At 41.7% G+C, this 20608-nt stretch overlaps 1 pseudogene; it reads right to left on the bottom strand.

Annotated features, from left to right (window-relative positions):
- Positions 1-20416, bottom strand: part of LOC148041308 (uncharacterized) — a 33303-nt pseudogene extending 12887 nt beyond the window's left edge.
- Positions 20417-20608: the final 192 nt, after the last annotated feature.

The raw sequence follows: 20608 nt of genomic DNA, 5'->3' as shown, positions 1-20608 counted from the left end.
TAGACAATTATTCTGCAATGATGAGATTTTCAAGCTGTTATAGAAGCAGACCAAAGAGATTCTGGATGTCAAGAAAGTGATAAACACTTCAGGCGTATCTTTTTCCATTATCACTGATCCTCTTTGGAAGTTAGTCTACCAGTTTCTCCAAGACAAGTTTATGCTTGCCAAAACACCATCCCATTACTTGTCTAAAAAACTCTTCACAGCTTCTAGGATGGTATTAAAAGGGGTGGCCATTGATTAGAGTACTTACCTGCTTACAAAGATGGACCAACATTTTGTCAAGTAACCAGAGGAAATGCCACAAATGTCACCTATGGTTCCTATCTTTATGCTTTCTTGACATACTCAGGCCTAAAGAAGAGTGTGCTACCACCTCCTCCATCGGATCCAGTGCCTCCCCCTCCACCTTCAAAAGAGTCAAAACCTATTGACATCGAGGATCTTGATTCCCATCCTCCATTGGTAATACAGCGGAAGCACTTGAAGTATGTGGTAGATAAAACTCCTTCAGTCATTCCTTCAGTCACAATTCCTGCTACTTCTGGCAGTGACCTCCCTGCTTACCTCACATGTAACAATTTGTTTAGGGCACATAGGGAGGGTTCTTTGGAAATATCAGTCTCTTCACTAAACAGTTTAGTATCGGGAGATGCTATTCCATTCCTTTGTAAAGACATCCAAAGTTCGATTGAACTTTCAGTGACAGCTTGTGTTCAACAGCTGTATGCTTCTTTTTATGAGGAACTGATGCAGTCCAAAGACTAGTTACATAAGGTAACCTCAGAGTTAGCCTCTGCTAAAGATACACTTGCAGATCTGTTTAAGCAGATGGAGCAGCAGACCCAAATGATTGAGATCCAGAGAGAAGAAATATCTTCTTTGAAGATGCAGTTAACATAAGCTCAGTCAGAGGTCACTAGAGTCTCGGAGGAGAAAGAGAGGATGTCCAAAGAAGCTCAAGAGTTTTAGACTCTTTTGGATGCAAAACTGTCAGCTTTACAGACTTCTCATAATGCAATGGAATCACAAGCTTCCCAAATTAAGTAGTTGCAAGACCAACTGACACAGTCATGATCCGTTCCTCCAAGCCCTAATGTTCCTATGATTCCTTCTATCTCTAAGCAAGACTTGGCAGTTCTCTAGAGACAGGCCACATTGTGTCCATTGTTCCAAGATAAAGTGGAAAGATTGCACCTTTTAGCACTTTCAAGAGTATGTTCCTCCGGACCATTCTTTCTTTGTCCACTATCAGTTCAGAAGTTGACCTTTTATATGAAGCTTTCAACAATGGATCTTCCTCTTCCAGAGGATGGTTGGAGTGGGGCTTGGACTCCTGAGTTGCTGACAGAAGTGGTTCGTATGGTGTTTGAATATTCTATGATGACGGATACCATGTTGCTGTCTTACATGTATCTACGAGGTGATCTGTTGATTTTAGATGATGTACATATGGCCTGGTATGTGGGGGATGTGGTTTTGCAAGCTGTCTTGTATGTCAACTAATAGGAGTTGTGGATAGATGACATGTTTCAGTGTTATTCCTCAAAAGTGGCTACTTACCCTGACAATTCATGGCACTCAATGATTGATTCTGTGGTCCTGAATCAACGTCAGAATACAACTTCTACCTATGTACAGAGCACTAACCAATTGAGGGTGGATCTCTTAGCTTATCTTTCCAAAAACCATCCATTTGATTTATCTTTTTTTTATGTCTATCAGAGAAGATCTATTTTAGGTCCCTCTATTCCTAGCCTATTGTACTATCAACAAATGGCCACATCGCTATGATACTTATCTTTCCCTTTATCAAACCAATTCAGCAACAATCTTACCTCTTCTTTTCCAACCTCAAGGTTTTTCTCAAATTCCTATATTTACCTATTGTTCTTTTATCTAAGATCAAGTATTTTTTCCTTCTCCACCATGCCTTCTCCATCTATCCATATACCTTCTACTTTTCCTGTTTATCAATTAACACCTTTCCTAACTAATTCACTTAAATTTTCAGCCACTCCTTATTTATCTTATTCCTCCTTTTATGATTTTGCCTACCCATCTCTTCATCCTCTTTTACTTATTCGACTTCCATCTCCTGCCACTTCTATTTCTCAATCCCCTCAGTTGGTTAGTGAATACGAAGGATTTGATCAGCAGATTCCAAGAAGAAGAGGATGGAGCTCGACTGATTCTCTCACAGGACCATAGATAAATTGGCCAATAATTCCAAGGGATTGGATAACTGCCAGTCAAGCATACCAGAATTACCTCCATTTTGGTCACCAATATTCATAATCTCTAGATCCTTCAGTGAGATTGACAGCTCATTTTTCTTGGTATCTAGCATACATGCATAGGCATTCCCATAATGATCAAAAGGCCATTCCAAAGCTTTGTATGAATTTCAATGTGAACATTGATTCCCAACAGCTGGATGTCCTCTATTTTCATGCCCTATGTCTACCTAGCAGATACCTTGTTTTGCTAGAAAGGATATGCTGCCTGCAATTCTTTCAAAATCCTCCAAAGACATTTGTAGATGAATCCTTCTCCATGGATCGCTTTCGAAACCACCAAGTCTTCAAAAGGGATCACCTTCATTGATGCCTTTGCAATGTATTGTGGATGATTCTTAATGATATATATCTCTTTTTGGAGGTGTCATTCAGATGGTTGTGTTAGTGTTTGTTTGTGTGTGTTGTAATAATTGTATGTGATGAGTTCGTATTGATTGAAAATAATGTGTTCAAGAGCTCTTTTCAAACTATTGATGGTGGATGGAAACCCTATGGTGCAAAGCTGAAGAAAAATCTCTTATATCCTTTACAAATTTATTATGATTTTTAATTGATTATTAGATGAGTTAATGAATAACGAAGTTTTCTTTTAGTATTTTTTTTAGATCAGATACAGGTGATAAGTTGGGGTCGTGGTTTGGAGAGATTATTGAAGATACTACGGAAGATAAAATTGAGCTCTTTAGTGAACTTATATTCTTATTTTCCTTAGGTCGCAAGGACGCTTCCTTTCTAAGTGTGGGGATATGTTGAGAGTGAAAAAAGACTGGATTTTTGACTGATTTTTGTTGTTTTTGAGGTCTGAATGATTAATTTTTTATGGATTTAGAGTGATGTATGGTTGTTAATGGAAGTGTTTGATAGTGTTTTGGATGATATTGATTATTTTTGGAAGATCATGATGATTTTTAGTGGAGATATGAAGCTCTATGATGTCTTAATAGGTTCTGTTGAGGTTCTGATTGGTTCTGTATACCTTCGGTATAGCTTTTGTTTTGTTCTGATTTTCTTCTGTATGAAGCATTGATGATTGATGAAGATTGAGGTCTTTTGGAAGCCTATTGAATAGTTTTTGATAGTTTGGAATATTTTGAGTATGAGTTATGAGGTTTTGATAACCTTCTATAACCTTCTGTAGACCTTCTGTAGAGCCTCTGTATCTGCTCTATCTCTGCTCTGTAACTGTTCTGTAGCTGCTCTGGTACTGCACTATACTATTTTGTAGACCTTCTGTAAGTGTTCTGTAGAAAGTATGTGTGACTTTGGAAAAGTTTTTTACCTTTTGGAAAGGATGAATCTAAGTTCAAAAGAGCTAAAACAAATGGAAGAAGCAGCCTGCTGAAGACTGAAGAGAAGACTGAGTGACAGTGACAGTAGTGAGCTGTGAAAAGACACTGTAGTGGCTCTGGTGACTCTTCATATTAGACATACCTCTTGGGAGGTGCATCCACGATCTAAGAAGGATTATTCAAAGTTATTATGAGAGCATTGTAGTGAGGAGATGATGTACTATTGAGAGAGAGAGAGAGAGAGAGAGCCAAAGATAGTCAATTCTATCAAAATAGTGTAACTGTATATGAGAGATTGAGAGAGAGAACTATGAAGACATTGAAGGTGAATAATATGTGATTGATTTCCATTTAAAAGATTTTGTATTCTTTTGTGTTCATTGTTCTATTGATGGATTCTACAAAGATGTTGAAGATTATGGTTGATTCTATCAAATCCGTGGGAGATATCTACTATGATGCTGCATGAAGATTTGCTGTTTTCTTTGTTTTGATTATCAAAAGAATGAAATAAAAGCTTGTTGATGTTACAAGATAGATTTTCTTGCAGTAGAATCCCCTTTTCCTTGGTGTTCCTCTTAGGGCTCCAACAAGAAGGTGGATTTGTATCGTGAGCATACTGGTAGGCAAGTATTTCTCAAAGAGATAGACCGTCTCCAACCACTGCTCCCCGCCTTGCGAATTCAATAGAGGGCGTCTTAATCTCCTTCTATGAGATCCATTACACTAAAGCCGACAACCTGTAAATGGCCCTATGTATTTCTGGAGTAAGAAATCTTGCGATCGCGATTGATAGTACAAACTGCCACAAATGAAAAAGCATTATGAACAATGACTACACTCCAAATAGCAAAATGCGTAGGCCACTTACAATCCATTCGTAGTACAAACCTGACATATCTTATGCCAATCATGGGATTTTAGCCCTAATAATTGGTCGTCTTTAGAAAACACAGACCTGAGAGAATGCATCATATCCATCGGAGTGCGGATAGACTTGACTATTTGTTTCACAATGCGCACTTCTTTAGTCAACAAAACCCAAGCAGCGCGAGGTAGCTGCACGCGACCATCAGCACTCGACTGCGGCCAAAGCGCCTCCATCTTGCCTAGCTTCTTCAAATCCATTCGTGCCCCTATAGTGTCTCTCTTTCTTGTGATGTGATCCCATAGCAAGATACCCCTATAGTGTCTCTCTTTCCTGTGATGTTACAAGATAGATTTTCTTGCAGTAGACCCCTTTTCCTTGGTGTTCCTCTTAGGGCTCCAACAAGAAGGTGGATTTGTATCGTGAGCATACTGGTAGGCAAGTATTTCTCAAAGAGATAGACCGTCTCCAACCACTGCTCCCCGCCTTGCGAATTCAATAGAGGGCGTCTTAATCTCCTTCTATGAGATCCATTACACTAAAGCCGACAACCTGTAAATGGCCCTGTGTATTTCTGGAGTAAGAAATCTTGCGATCGCGATCGATAGTACAAACTGCCACAAATGAAAAAGCATTATGAACAATGACTACACTCCAAATAGCAAAATGCGTAGGCCACTTACAATCCATTCGTAGTATAAACCTGACATATCTTATGCCAATCATGGGATTTTAGCCCTAATAATTGGTCGTCTTTAGAAAACACAGACCTGAGAGAATGCATCATACCCATCGGAGTGCGGATAGACTTGACTATTTGCTTCACAATGCGCACTTCTTTAGTGGACAAAACCCAAGAAGCGTGAGGTAGCTGCACGCGACCATCAGCACTCGACTGCGGCCAAAGCGCCTCCATCTTGCCTAGCTCCTTCAAATCCATTCGTGCCCCTATAGTGTCTCTCTTTCTTGTGATGGGATCCCATAGCAAGATGCCCACATTCTTGCAAATATGCATGGGATCCAACAAGTGGTTGATCTATAAGTGGGTGCAATATGGAAACTCGTAGAAAACTGAGAACCGTCGCATTCCGTTTGGATATGACTCTGCATGGACTATTTTCAGCTCGTACCAGCTTTGGGCATTCATACGTGTTGGAGGTCATCCAAGAAAACCTTCCCTGAGTTCATGACCCTCTGGCAAGAAAGCGGCGTATCCTTGATATACCATCTTCTTCATGGTTCATGACCTTCGGGAGTCTAATTGTGGCCCGCACAATAGACATGCATGATAACCTAAGGTAACCAGACCTTTCCCAACACCTCTATCCAGTGAATACAAACTTGAACGACTTATGATAGATATTACCAATGAGAACGGAAGCCTATTTACCTGAGCACTCTTCGAATCCTGGAAAGTCATGCATGGTCCACATGAGAATGGCTCGAATATTGGCGAACCATTGACCATCGCGCTTGCTTATATCTTGCATGGTGACCCCCTCCTCCCACAAAATCTTAAGCTCATCGACTAATGGACGAGATACACGTCCATATTTTTGACTTTTTAGCAGCCGGGGACGAGTGAGCTAAGGATGAGATGTCCTTTCTTCGTAGAAAGCCATGAAGGGATATTGTAGTTGACAAGGACTATAGGCCACACATTGTAAGAAGTTGAGCGTAGACCGAATGGGTTCATGCCATCCATTGCAAGACCGAGCCAAAGATTCCTTGGCTCTCCGGCAAAGCTTGGGAAGGTAGAGTCAATGTGGCTCCATGTGCGTGAATCCATTGATATTCATTGAACTCCATCTGTGGACCTATTCAGCGCATGCCACGTTATCAAGCTCGCCATGCCGAACGTACGAAACATGTGGTTTATGCGAGGGATAAGTGGAAAGTGTCTAGGAACTTTTTGAGGGATGGTTTGCCCTTGCAAGTCCTGTTGATACTTGTGAGAACCACACTTTGGACATGTTTCCATAGTCTCGTATTCTTCTTGAAACAATATGCAATCGTTGATACATGCATGGATACTATTGTAGTCCATGCCAAGCTTTCGTAAAATATGTCGTGCATCATCATGAGACTCATGCATGGTATTTGTAAGTGGTAATATATGATACTTCAGTAATCTGAAAAACATCATAAAACACCTTGAAAAAGCACAAATGTTTTTAATGATAGTGCCGAAAAGAAATCAACTAAGCATACGTACAAGGTACCTGATCAACTTGGTCACACTCGCATTGCTCCACCCGTATTTTGCTTGCACACTTAGGAGTGCAAGCAGTGTCTTCAGGCGAGATACTCGGCACCCATCATATAATGGTATGGATGCTTCCTCTCTAAGCGGATCAGAAGTCTCGACATCCATGGGAATCAATGCATCGATCATTGCCTCCATCTCAGGCTCCCAGTTTATAGGTAAGTCTCGAAGGCTGTCTGTCTCCTCTGGTATTGATAGTATAGATTGGGCAATACCTTTCAAGTGGGGGATTGGCCCAAACACTCCATCCATGGCATGCTGTCGTCGTGTTGGGGGGTCGAAGGTCTACCTCCGAGGTTTAGAGCAGAAGAGGAGTGAGGGATTCAAGGTTAGGAGGGGGAGAAAAGAATGGGGTTTGATAAGTCTTGGGTTTTAGATATGATTCAGTTGGAGAAGAAGACCTCAAGCTTTTATATATACTTAGCGTACATGAATGGAATTAAAGACTTTGACTTGATTACATCAAATGCATTTGAGGTTAAAAGACCAATACATACAGAGATTTTATCTCAGATTTAATCCAAATACATATTTCAAATGTAAGCCCAAACAGTTTCAAGTTCATGAATGCCAATGAACAACAACTCCAAGATACAAGTATTTGAGTGGTAGACTCCACTACTTCCAAGACATAGATCAAAAACTCATGATATGCATTGTCAAAGCTTTTTAATTCACTTCAGCCCTGTTTTAAAATAGTAATTTTCAGCCCATAAACAAGCTCCAAAAATGCACATAATCTCAAGAATAAGCCACTCTAATCACTCTCAAATGAAGCCTTGATGTTTAGAGGTCCATACCATCACTTGCAACCACATAGATCACTTGATTTCCCTTCAAGAAGACAAGAACAGTGGGCTGCCTTGTTTATGATAGGTTTTAACAGTCCAAAACAGCCCCATACACCTCCAAATTCTCCCCTTTATTTTCCCCAAAGTCACTCAAGTACTTGGGCACAAGAAGGGCTTCAATGGACCATGAATATGGAAGGAGAATGGAAGAAGACGTACATAAGAGCAGGCTGAATACTTTATCTCTGGTTTTCCCCTTTTATGGACTATCATACCACTCATTTTCGTCATACCAAATGGATGGGAAAAAAGGACTCTCACCTTCTTTGTTTGTATCTCCTCTTTTAGCTTTAGTTTGCTCTGAGTTTGCATGCTTTGGAACATGCACCATAGACTTCAGCTCTCCCTCCATCTGCCACAGGTATGCAAGCCGAAAATTGCCCCGAAAAATGCGGGCTGCTCTTCCTTCAGCTTCCACACAAAAGTTTGGCCATTTAGGTCAGTTACAAGTCACACAAGTTCATTATTCCAGGTCCCATACAAACCAAGTGGACTTTTGGGCACTCTTCTTGATTTCCAAGCAAATACTCCTCATAAACCAATGTGACATAACGTGTAGACTGTCAATTACCTCCTGTTGATCAAGTTGAGGGTCCCCATAGACTTAATTTTTGTCAATTTACATTATACAATCTGAAAATTGCATGTCACGTTACAAAGGAACTTATGAGATTAAATGATATCTAAGTCAAATGTTGGGAAATAATGACTGAATTATGTATGAAAGTTTCTCATGTGATGATTAGGAGGAGGATTGAGAGCCCATTAAAGGGCTTCAAGGTGAGGGCAACCTTTTGCCACATGAGAGTTTCATCTCACACTACAAGATACAGGTCTTATACCGACATTTAAAGTGACGAAAATGTTCATAAAGAAATTTTCCCCTGTTGTCGCAAAAAACATCGGTATTAGCGATGCCATAGAACAATCGGTATAAGTATCGTTATCAACGTCACTATTTGCATCGGTATCAGTGTCGACACAGATAACGATGCTTTGCGACGCATGTTGCAACGCTAATAGTGATGCGTGCAGTAAATTTGTGACGCTAATAGTGACGGTAATAGGGGAAAAAAATGTGTGGCCTTGTCACAAATAGCATTGTGTGCTTTATTTGAGCCATACAAAGGAGTTTTAGTAATGTGTACAATGCTCGTGTAAATAAAGGCAAAGTGTACTTGAATCATAATACTGATGCATGAAATAAATACATGATTGCATAATGAAAGTGATTGTACAATCATGGCAAGATACTACTACTATATAGAAAATGCCTACACAAATCACGTAACAAAAAAAGAAGAGTATGTGATCTCCACGAATCCAAGGACGAGCTATAGATCCTCGTCGTTCAAAACCTCGTCATGCTGCAAAGGAGCATCGAACGAACTATGCAAAAATAGAAACAACTACACATCAATTCACCATACAATAATTCATTTTAATTAAAGTTAGTAACTACAGACAAGAAAGATGAGTGACTTACATGGCCACTACATTCATATAATTGGTCAATCAATGCAATGAGACCGTGTCTCTCTGCATATCGAGTCTCTAGGCCGGTGGGATCGCGGTTTGTAATGGAGTGCTGCAAAGAAAAAAAAATACAACTGTTAGAAACACAATTTTCAGTACAAGGGATATTGCAAGAAAATAAGCAAGCAAAACAAAAGAAAAACTTACAAAGTCCTCCAGATATGTCCTGTGGTCGCAACTCCCAAGATGATGGACCACTCCTGCCTCCAGTCATGCCCTCGCCGCCTCGCACTACTATCTCCAACATCCTAGAGAATTTGTAGCCTCCTCCCCGAGTCGATGCCAGCCATCACATCTAGCCACTTAGGCTTTGAGGCCCCACTCTTAAGTGCATTATGTGCTTCCGATCGTTTATGTGACATGTACGCATGCATGCAAGCCTGTGGAAAATCTATCTGCTGCGGCACGTACCGAAAAATCCTCATGCAAAGATGCTACTATGTAGTCCTTGCTTCTTTCTGGTATGTTCTTCCAATGATCCAAGATGTTGTGCCAAAAAACTTGTTGGCACAACTCTCTCATATGAGCCATTACCCTCCTCCCCTCATCATTCATGATGATGACTCCTGTCCTATCATCTACAAGGTATCCATACCCCTCTGGATATACCAAAGATGTGTCCTCTTCCACCTGCGACCACGCTCCTGGGCATATCTAGGAGACCCATGTACATTTAGTGTAGCTACGGGGGTAGTATCTCTTGGAATAGCACCCATAAGGGTGCCATCTGCAGATGGCTGAGCAAAATCTAGAGTGATTGGAGTAGACATCCCCATAGGTGTGACAAATCCCATAGGTGATGCAACTCTAGCAGAACGATGAGATGGAGACACTGCGTCAGTACCTCCACAACAACCACCTGAGCCACGCTATCTCGAACTACCATGAGAGCGAGGAGTAGCACTTGTATCCCGAGCTGACTATAGGATTGCTACATCCATGTCTCCCCAGCATCCCCTAGAACCACTCCCTCCATCTGGCCCAAGTCTGGAGCGTCGACCTCGTCTATTGGAAATTGAAGCACCAAAGTGCATCAAAGTAGATCTAATAGAACAGTCTGATGGTGTCTGAGACAGCTCATGGTCTGCCATATCTCTAAATCAAGCCATCTAATTTGGAGATATACATGTAAAGATCTCTTGTAGCTCCTCATCGCTCATTCCTTGACTCATTGTGTTGATATAATTATCCACAAAGGTCATCTACACAGACAAAATTTGATATTAGCATAATCAATATAAATCATATAAAGCACGATAATATAAATATTTAAAAAATGATCTTACTTAAAATGTATATCTTATGTACCCTTATAAACGATTCATCAACGAATTGAGTAGATGGATGCTCCAAGTATAAAGTACCCTATGGTCCCATGTCAATCTCCTGACATAACTCTGCATACATTGGAAGGTTGATAGACATGTCACCACAAGTTGGAGCAAGAGAGCCGATGATGAGCAACGGATCCAAACGTGGTTATAGATGAGATGGAGTATTTTGGGAACTTGCTGACACCACAATTTGTTGTGGAGCACATTTTGTCAATACGCTCCACACAGAAATGTCGTCCGTGTGACCACACCACACTATATATTTTGTATTGTACATTGAAACACTCAATTAGTTGTCGCATATAAAATATAGATATGACAAACCCTAAACATGTCATCACCTTTGGACTACATCCCCTCGAGAATTTCCACTCCTCGGTTGAGACCTCCACCCCTTCGCGAGACGCTGCGGTCAAAGCTCCATGTAACCATCGCATTGATATAAACCGTGGCATCTCCTCCATACCTTCGGGATATCAAATCGGTCAATGGCGCGTACTACGTTGGTATTCAAATCACACTTCTTCTTGATCTTTCCTAGCTTGCTGGTACCTAGCGAGCCATATCTCCATGGAGGTATGGTGCATCATACAAAAGCGATTCACTTTCTCCTCCATTGCAGCATCCATTCTTTTTTCTACCCCATTTCCAACCACCACATCTCCGGTCAGTCTATCATCGTCCTTCAGTGATGACCATAGCATACTGTTGTCCAAATCCACCATTGGTAGCCATTGTGAAATATGCACTAACGTCTCAGACACTAGAGCCAACCTTCAGCCATGCTACCTTCTAGCCAAGCTCGTTGTCGCATAAAGCCTTTTAGGGTTTTTATGAAGCGCTCCAAGAAGAACATCCATCGTATATGGACAGTCCAGCAATCTCCACTTCGTCTACAATATGCACAAGAAGGTGGATTTGTATCGTAAGCATGCTAGTAGGTAGATATTTATCAAAGAGACAAACTGTCTCTACTGCTCCCCACCTTGCGGATTCAATAGAGGATGTCTTAATCTCCTCCTGTGAGATCCATTGCACTAAAGTTGACAACTTGTAAGTCGCCTCGCATATTTCTGGAGTAAGGCATCCTGCGATCGCGACCAGTAGTACAAACTGCCACAAACGAGGAAGTATTATGAACGACTACATTCCAAATAGCAAAATATGCATGCCACTTATAATCCATTCGTAGGACAAGCCTGACATATCTTATGCCAATCATAGGATTTTAACCCTGATAATTGGTCGTTTTTAGAAAACGCGGATTTGAGAGAATGCATCATACCCATCGGGGTACAAATAGACTTGACTATTTGCTTCACAATGCGCTCTTCTTTAATGGACAAAACCCAAGGAGCGTGAGGTAGCTGCAAGTGACCATCAATACTCGACTGCGGCCAAAGCACCTCCATCTTGCCTACCTCCTTCAAATCCATTCATGCCCCTACACTATCTCTCTTTCCTGTGATGTGGTCCCATAGTAATCTACCCAGGTTCTTGAAAATATGCATGGGATCAAACAAGTGGTTGATCTCTAAGTGGGTCCAATATGACAACTCATAGAAAACTGAGAACCGTCGCATTTCGTTTGGATGTGACTCCCTGTGGACCATTTTAAACACTTACCAGCTTTGGGCATTCATACATGCTGGAGATCGTCCAAGAAAACCTTCTTTGAGTTCATGACGCTCTAGCAAGAAAGCAGCATGTCCTTGATATACCATATTCTTCATGGTTCATGACCTTCGGGAGTCTAACTATGGCCCACACAATGGACATGCATGATAACATGAGGTAACCAGACCTATCCCAACACCTCTATCTAGTGAATACAAACTTGATCAAGCTATGATAGATATTACCAACGAGAACGAAAGCCTACGTACCTGAGCACTCTCCGAATCCTGGAAAGTCATGCATCATCCACATGAGAATGGCTCGAATATTGGCAGACCGTCGACCATCGCGCTTGCTCATATCTTCCACTGTGACCCCCTCCTTCCACAAAATCTTAAGGTCATCGACTAATGAACAAAAATACACGTCCATATTTTTGACTTTGTAGCAACCGAAAACGAGCAAGCTAAGGATGAGATGTCCTTTCTTCGTAGAAAGCCATGGAGGGATATTGTAGTTGACAAGGACTATAGACCACACACTGTAAGAAGTTGAGCGCAGATCGAATGGGTTCACGCCATCCATTGCAAGACTGAGCCGAAGATTCCTTGGCTCTCAGGCAAAGCTTGGAAAGGTAGAGTCAATGTGGCTCCATGTGCGTGAATCTGCTGATATTCATTGAACTCCATCTATGGATCTATTCTGCGCCTGCCACGTTGTCAAGCTAGCCATACTGGACGTATGAAACATGTGGTTTATGCAGGGGATAAGCAGAAAGTGTCTAAGAACTTTTTGAGGGATGGTTTTTCCTTGCAAGTCCTATTGATACCTGTGAGCACCACACTTTGGACATGTCTCCATAGTCTCGTATTCTCCTCGAAAAAATATACAATCGTTGATACATGCATGGATGCTATTGTAGTCCATGCCAAGCTTTCGTAAAACATGTCATGCATCATTACGAGACTCAGGTATGGTATTTGCAAGTGGTAATATATGATACTTCAATAACTTGAAAATAAATAATAAAACACCTTGAAAAAGCACAAATATTTTTTATGATAGTGTAAAAAATAAATCAACAAAGCATATGTACAAGGTACCTAAACAACTCGGTCACACTCGCATCGCTCCACCCATATTTTGCTTGTATACTAAGGAGTTCCAGCAGTGTCTTCAGGTGAGATACTCGTCACCCATCATATAATGGTATGGATGCTTCCTCTCTAAGTAGATCATATGTCTTGACATCCATGGGCATCAATGCATCGATCATATTTTGCTTGTATGCTACGGAGTGCCAGCAGTGTCTTCAGGCGAGATACTCGGCACCCATCATATAATGGTATGGATGCTTCCTCTCTAAGCGGATCAGATGTCTAGACATCCATGGGCATCAATGCATCGATCATTGCCTCCATCTCAAGCTTCAAGATTGTAGGAAAGTCTGGAAGGCTACCTGTCTCCTTTGGTATTGACGGTATAGATTAGGTAGTACCTTCCAAGTGGTGGGTTGTCTCAGGCACTCCATGCATCATATGCCCACGCACTCTTCTAACTGGTCGCAAAGGGTGCACTCCTCCTTGGGACGAGACATCACCTCCCTGGATAGAAAATTTGCCAACCACACTTACAATCCATTCGTAGTACAAACCTAACATATCTTATGCCAATCATGGGATTTTAACTGTGATAATTGGTCGTCTCTAGAAAATGTGGACCTGAGAGAACACATCATACCCATTGGAGTGCGGATAAACTTGACTATTTGCTTCACAATGCGCTCTTCTTTAGTGGACAAAACCCAAGAAGCGCGAGGTAGCTGCAAGCGACCTTCAACACTCGACTGCAGCCAAAGCGCCTCCATCTTTCCTACCTCCTTCAAATCCATTCGTGCCCCTATAGTATCTCTCTTTCGTGTGATGTGGTCCCATAGTAAGCTGCCCACGTTCTTGAAAATATGCATGGGATCCAACAAGTGGTTGATCTGTAAGTGGGTCCAATACGGCAACTTGTAGAAAATTGAGAACCGTTGCATTCCATTTGGATGTGACTCCATGTGGGCCATTTTTAGCTCGTACCAGCTTTGGGCATTCATACGTGCTGGAGGTCGTCCAAGAAAACCTTCCCTGAGTTCATGACCCTCTGGCAAGAAAGTGACATGTCCTTGATATACCATCTTCTTCATGGTTCATGACCTTGGGGAGTCTAACTATAGCCCACACAATGGACATGCATGATAACCTGAGGTAATAATACCTGTCCCAACACCTCTATCTAGTGAATACAAACTTGAATGAGCTATGATAGATATTACCAACAAGAATGAAATCCTACTTACCTGAGCACTCTCCGAATCCTGAAAAGTCATGCATGGTCCACATGAGAATGGCTCAAATATTGGCGGACCGTCGACCATTGCGCTTACTCATATCTTGCATGGTGACCCCCTCCTCCCACAAAATCTTAAGCTCATCGACTAATAGACAATGATACACACCCATATTTTTGACTTTGTAGCGGCCAAGAAAGAGCAAGCTTAGGATGAGATATCCTTTCTTCGTAGAAAGCCATGGAGGGATATTGTAGTTGACAAGGACTATAGGCCACACACTATAAGAAGTTGAGCATAGACCGAATGGGTTCATGCCATCCATAGCAAGACCGAGCCGAAGATTCCTTGGCTCTAGGGCAAAGTTAGAGTCAATGTGGCTCCATGCACGTGAATTTGCTGATATTCATTGAACTCCATCTGTGGACCTATTCTGGGCATGCCACGTTGTCAAGCTCACCATGCTAGACATATGAAACATGTGGTTTATGCAAGGGATAAGCAGAAAGTATCTAACAACTTTTTGAGGGATGGCTTGCCCTTGCAAGTCCTGTCGATACCTGTGAGCACCACACTTTGGACATGTCTCCATAGTCTCATATTCTCCTCGAAATAGTATGCAATTGTTGATACATGCATGGATGATGTTATAGTCCATGCCAAGCTTTCGTAAAACATGTCACACATCATCACAAGACTCATGCATGGTATTTGCAAGTGGTAATATATGATACTTCAATAACCTGAAAAAAAATCATAAAACACCTTGAAAAAGCACAAATGTTTTTTATGATAGTGCCGAAAAGAAATCAACAAAGCGTACATACAAGGTACATGAACAACTCGGTCACACTCGCATCGCTCCACCCATATTTTGCTTGCACACTTAGGAGTGCAAGCAGTGTCTTCAGGCGAGATACTCGGCACCCATCATATAATGGTATGGATGCTTCCTCTCTAAGCGGATCAGATGTCTTGACATCCATGGGCATGAATGCATCGATCATTGCCTCCATCTCAAGCTCCAAGATTGTAGGTAAGTCTGGAAGGCTGCCTGTCTCCTCTAATATTGACGGTATAGATTGGATAGTACCTTCCAAGTGGTGGATTGGCTCAAGCACTCCATCCATCGCATGCCCATGAACTCTTCTAACTGGCCGCAAAGGGTGCACTCCTCCTTGGGATGAGACGTCATCTCCCTGGATAGAAAATTTTCTAGCCACACCCAATTTTTTTGTATATGGTATTCAATTAGCTTGCGAATACAATGCATGATTGATATACACTTTTCTTACCGTTTGCTCAAAATTTGAGATCGTCTAATCAATGATCTCTGATTGAAACTCGTCAAAGCGTCGTATGTGTTCTATAGACAATCGATGTTTCCGTCTAATTACTAGCTTACATTGAGAGCAAGGACATGCGACATGCAGATTAAGATACGCCTCGTGATCTTGAACATCACGACCTTCATCATTTTCCATTTAGTCTACGTTACAACAAACAATTTGTTCTTGTTATCATTATTTTTTTCTTTCTTAAATTTTTTGAGAATGGATTTCTTCTCTTATAACTCGACAAAATTAACGTATGTAAAGTCTCCACCCACCCACAAATTAATGTATATCGGAGTGTTTCCCATCTCGTGGTATTGTACCGGACCTCGCCGCCATCACCACCACCTGATCCTTTCTTGATTAATGGCTATCGTCTGAAAAAGTACTTCCTTCCTTGGGGATCTTGACAATCACAGTCGACCTACACTTCCCCTTTTGGGCATCGCACTGTTCTTCTCGTCGTGCTTCTGATAGCCTTTATGATTTTCCTCATGAGGCAGTCTCATTCTGTTAGCCCCTCACAGATACCTCTCAACTCAACCTTGTTCTCTTCTCGTCTGATCCAACAATGGTGGCGAGGTTGGTCCTGACACATGGTATTTCTACCATTTTCTTGCTTCATTTCAGCATGGACAACAAAGAGGGGCATATCAGCCACTGTTTGGGCAGCAAAGAGGGCCTATGCAGTCACATTTTGGGCAGCAAAGAAGTGCTGTAAGGCCCGAGCAGTTTGGGGCAGGTTATGGTGGTGGAAATATGCCATTCATTACCCCAAAGATCCCCACATACCTCACCTTTAATGCCTCTAGACAAAATAGTAATTTCAGGACTGCAAACCAAGGAAGAGCTGAAAATAGACAAGGGGACAGCAAGGGTAAAAATGCTTCAGCTTTTGGTGGTCAACGCTCTATCTCGATGGACCTCTACAAAGAGAGAAAAGAAAAAGGACTTTGCTTTAAATGCAAGGAAAGTATAGAACCGAGCATGCATCTAAATGTGCTTATAGGAATGCAAAAGCAAGGGTACATAGCATGTTAGTGTCTGATGAATTTGATGAGGATCATGAGGATGCAAGTGCCTTTGCAATCATGGCCGAAAATGACGAGGTTGAAGAGGAATGTGGGTAAAAAGAATTCTTTGACCCGGTTGACACCTTCCTATTTGACCCCGGCGGTCGTGTAGATGTAAATATGGGTGATAAGAACGGTTCACATGCTACTGCCACTGTTTGTACTATCTCCCTAGATGCTTGGATAGGATTTAAGAGCCCCAACACTCTTCGTCTTCAAGGCAAGATTCACGGGAAAGATGTATGCCCAGCTATACCTATTAAGCTTGCTGAAAATGATGAGCAGAAAGTGGTGGGATCGATAGACATTGTGTTGGGTTGCGATTGGCTGAAAACTTTGGGCATCATTTCCATGGATTTTTCATTGATGTACATGCAGTTTTTCAGGGCTGGACAGCTTGTTCACCTGCAAGAAATTAAAAACAACAGTGAATTTCAGCTTATTACAGCCAAACAGCTCAAGAAAGAGTTCTAGAAATGCTCCCAGATTTTTGTGTTGCAATTAAACAAGGAAAATGCAGATCAGTCTCGAAAAAATCATGATAATTCAGCCCTTAAGGCTCTACTTGCGAAGTATGGTGACTTGTTTCAGTTATCTATAGCATTACCTCCCAAGAGAGTGGTTCATCATCCCATTGATTTGGAGCCCCACTCCAAGCCAGTCAATAAACCCCCTTACAGGTTGTCCAATTGTGAAAGAGAAGAAGTGGCCAAGCAGGTCAAAGATTTAGTAGATATGGGATTCATTGAGCCTAGCTCATCCCCTTTTGCATCACCTGTCTTACTGGTCAAAAAGAAAGATGGCACTTTCAGGATGTACATTGATTAGAGAGATCTGAATAAGATCACTATCAAGAATAGATACCCTATTCCTAGGGTGGAAGACCTATTAGATGAGTTGAAGGGAGCTAAGTATTTCACAAAGATTGATTTGAGATCCGGCTACCATCAGATACGCATGCGTGAAGGGGATGAGATAAAGACTGCATTTAGGACTGATCGTGGGCCCTATCACTTCTTAGTCATGCCCTTTGGCTTGATTAATGCACCAGCCATGTTTCAGAGCCTCATGAACAAAATACTTCAGCCTTACTTACTCAAATTTGTATTGGTATTTTTTTATGACATCCTCATTTATAGTCGCTCAAAGGAAGCTCACCTTATACACATGAGGCAGATATTTGATATACTTAGATAGCATAGACTCTTTGCTAAGGAGACAAAGTGTTCGTTCATGCAGACTAAGGTTGAGTACTTAGGACACATTGTCAGTGAGGCAGGCATTAGAGCTGACCCAAAGAAAGTGCAGTGTGTCAAAGATTGGCCCACACCTACAAATACTACCTCTTTGAGAGGATTCTTGGGTCTCTCCTCATTTTACCCAGATTCATTCGACACTAAGCCACTATTGCAGCCCCTCTCATTGATAGGCTAAAGAAAGAAGCATTTTTTTGGGATGCATTGGCAGATAGAAGCTTTAATTAGCTGAAAGATTTGCCTACTTCAGCCCCTATCCTGGTATGCCCTGATTTTTCTAGGGAATTCACCATTTAATGTGATGCCAGTGGGAGAGGAATTGGTACAATCTTGATGCAAGAACATGAGGTCATAGCTTTTGAGAGTCGAAAGCTGGCTGAAAATGAGAGGGTTATGAATGTCTATGATCAGGAAATGTTGGCCATCCTTCATGCCATCAAGAAATGGCATCATTATTTGTATGGCAGCCGGTTTAGAGTGAAAAGCGACCATAGAGTACTCAAGTACTTCTTGTCTTAGTCAAATTTGACTCCGAAGTAGAGGAGATGGGTAGCCACCTTATAGAACTATGACTTTGACATCACCCACACTCGTGAGAAGGACAATGTAGTGGCTAATTCCCTATCTAGGATGTGGGCATGTAAAGTCTCTGCTATCATGGAGTTACACAGTGATTGGATACATGAGCTTCAGGAGGCTTACTTGTTAGACACTGATTTCAGCAATGTATTTCAGAAATTACAGCAAGGACAATGTGTGGAAAACTCTTCGTATCAGATGAAAAATGGGCTTTTATGGTATAATGGCCAAATTGCCATCCCTCATACCTGCCCATTCAAGCAGAAAATCATGTAGGAGATGCATTTAGCCCCTATAGCTAGTCATTTGGGAGTATTTAAGACCTATGACGAAATTGCTAAAAGCTTTTATTGGAAGGGCCTTTGGAGAGATGTGAAAGACTTTGTCTTGGGCTGCGTGCTTTCTCAACAAAATAAGGACAGCACCTTAAAACCAGCTGGTTTACTTCAGCCATTGCCTATGCCTAAAGGCAAGTGGACACACATCACTATGGACTTCATTACCGGCCTACCAGTGACCAAGAAAGGTTGGGACAACATCTATGTAGTTGTGGATAGACTCATAAAGGCAGCCCATTTCATTCCCACAAAGACTCAATATAATGCTTCTCAAGTAGCCAGCCAATTCATGGAATATGTTTTCAAATTACATGGCTTACCAGAGGTCATTGTGCATGACCGAGATGCTAAGTTTATGAGTAACTTTTGGCGGGCAGTTTTTAGCTCTATGGGCACTTAGTTAGCCTCTTCCACTACTTACTATCCACATACAGATGGTCAGATAGAAAGGGTTTAACAAATGGCTAGAAACTTACTTGAGGCATTTCTGTCATGATGCGCAACATGCTTGGGACTCATGGTTGCATTTGGATGAGTTTGCCTATAATAACTCTACACACACTAGCATTGGAGTTTCACCTTTTGAGGCCTTGTATGGCTACAAGGTGCCCCTTCCTGTGGTTATCTTCAATGATAAAATAAATCCACAAAGCAAGGAAGAATTGGATGGAATGCAGGCCTTACTTCAGCAGTGTAAAGCTAACTTGAAGAGAGCCCAAGATCAAATGAAGCTTTATGCTAATGACAAAAGACGGGATGTGGAGTTCCAAGAAGGGGATTCGGTGCTCGTGAAAGTGCCTAAGTCTAGATATGCCTCCCTGAAAGATGGGTCCAGCAATAAGTTGGCACACAGGTTCTATGGACCATACCAGATTATCAAGAGAGTGGGAGACTTGGCATATCGATTGGCATTACCCCCATCTATAAAGATCCATAATGTCTTCCATGTGAGTCAGTTGAAGCCCTTCATTGGCTCAACAGTGGACTATGTTGAGAAACTCCCACCGATAGATGAAGAAGGCATCATTCAATACATACCCGAAAAAGCCATAGAACAAAGTGAAAAGAGGCTTCGCTCTCTCTTGATCATGGAATATTTGATTAAGTGGCAAGGTTTACCACTCGAGGAAGCTTCTTGGAGGCCAACTTCAGTTTTGGAAGAGTTCCCATACCTTTTAGAAGTAGATTTGGCTGAAATCTAGCTAATTATGGCCCTGTTTTCCCCTAGACAGACTATAGACAACACTCTATTTTAAAGCAGATTTTATTCTGCACTATGGAGAGCAATGCACACCATACATGGGCTGAAAGTACTTCTCAAGAGCTCTGTTTTGATGTATAGCACACCCCGTTTGGAGCCTCCCACAGAAAGTTATGACAAATTCACTACAGCAGGGTCCTGTAGTAAACAGCATGCCGTCCACTATCTGCAGCCCGCATTTACTCCAGATATTTGGGTCAAAAACTCATGTTTATAACTCCCCAATAAGGCCCATGTATCGTACATACCCCATGGCCCATCATACACAATAATACCTCTTCATTCATCAGTATACCCTTGTAATAATGCTGCAGAGTAGTACTCTAATCGGCCCCTCCCAGTTACCACACGTGCCCAAATTGTTTTTGAGG

This window comes from Lygodium microphyllum, chromosome 1, assembly GCF_053477565.2.
Source record: "Lygodium microphyllum isolate KBCC chromosome 1, Lygodium_microphyllum_v1.1.10, whole genome shotgun sequence".
Classification (NCBI taxonomy): Eukaryota; Viridiplantae; Streptophyta; class Polypodiopsida; order Schizaeales; family Lygodiaceae; genus Lygodium; species Lygodium microphyllum.
Note: the sequence above shows the minus strand (reverse complement) of the source record. Positions and strands in the feature narration are given on the sequence as shown.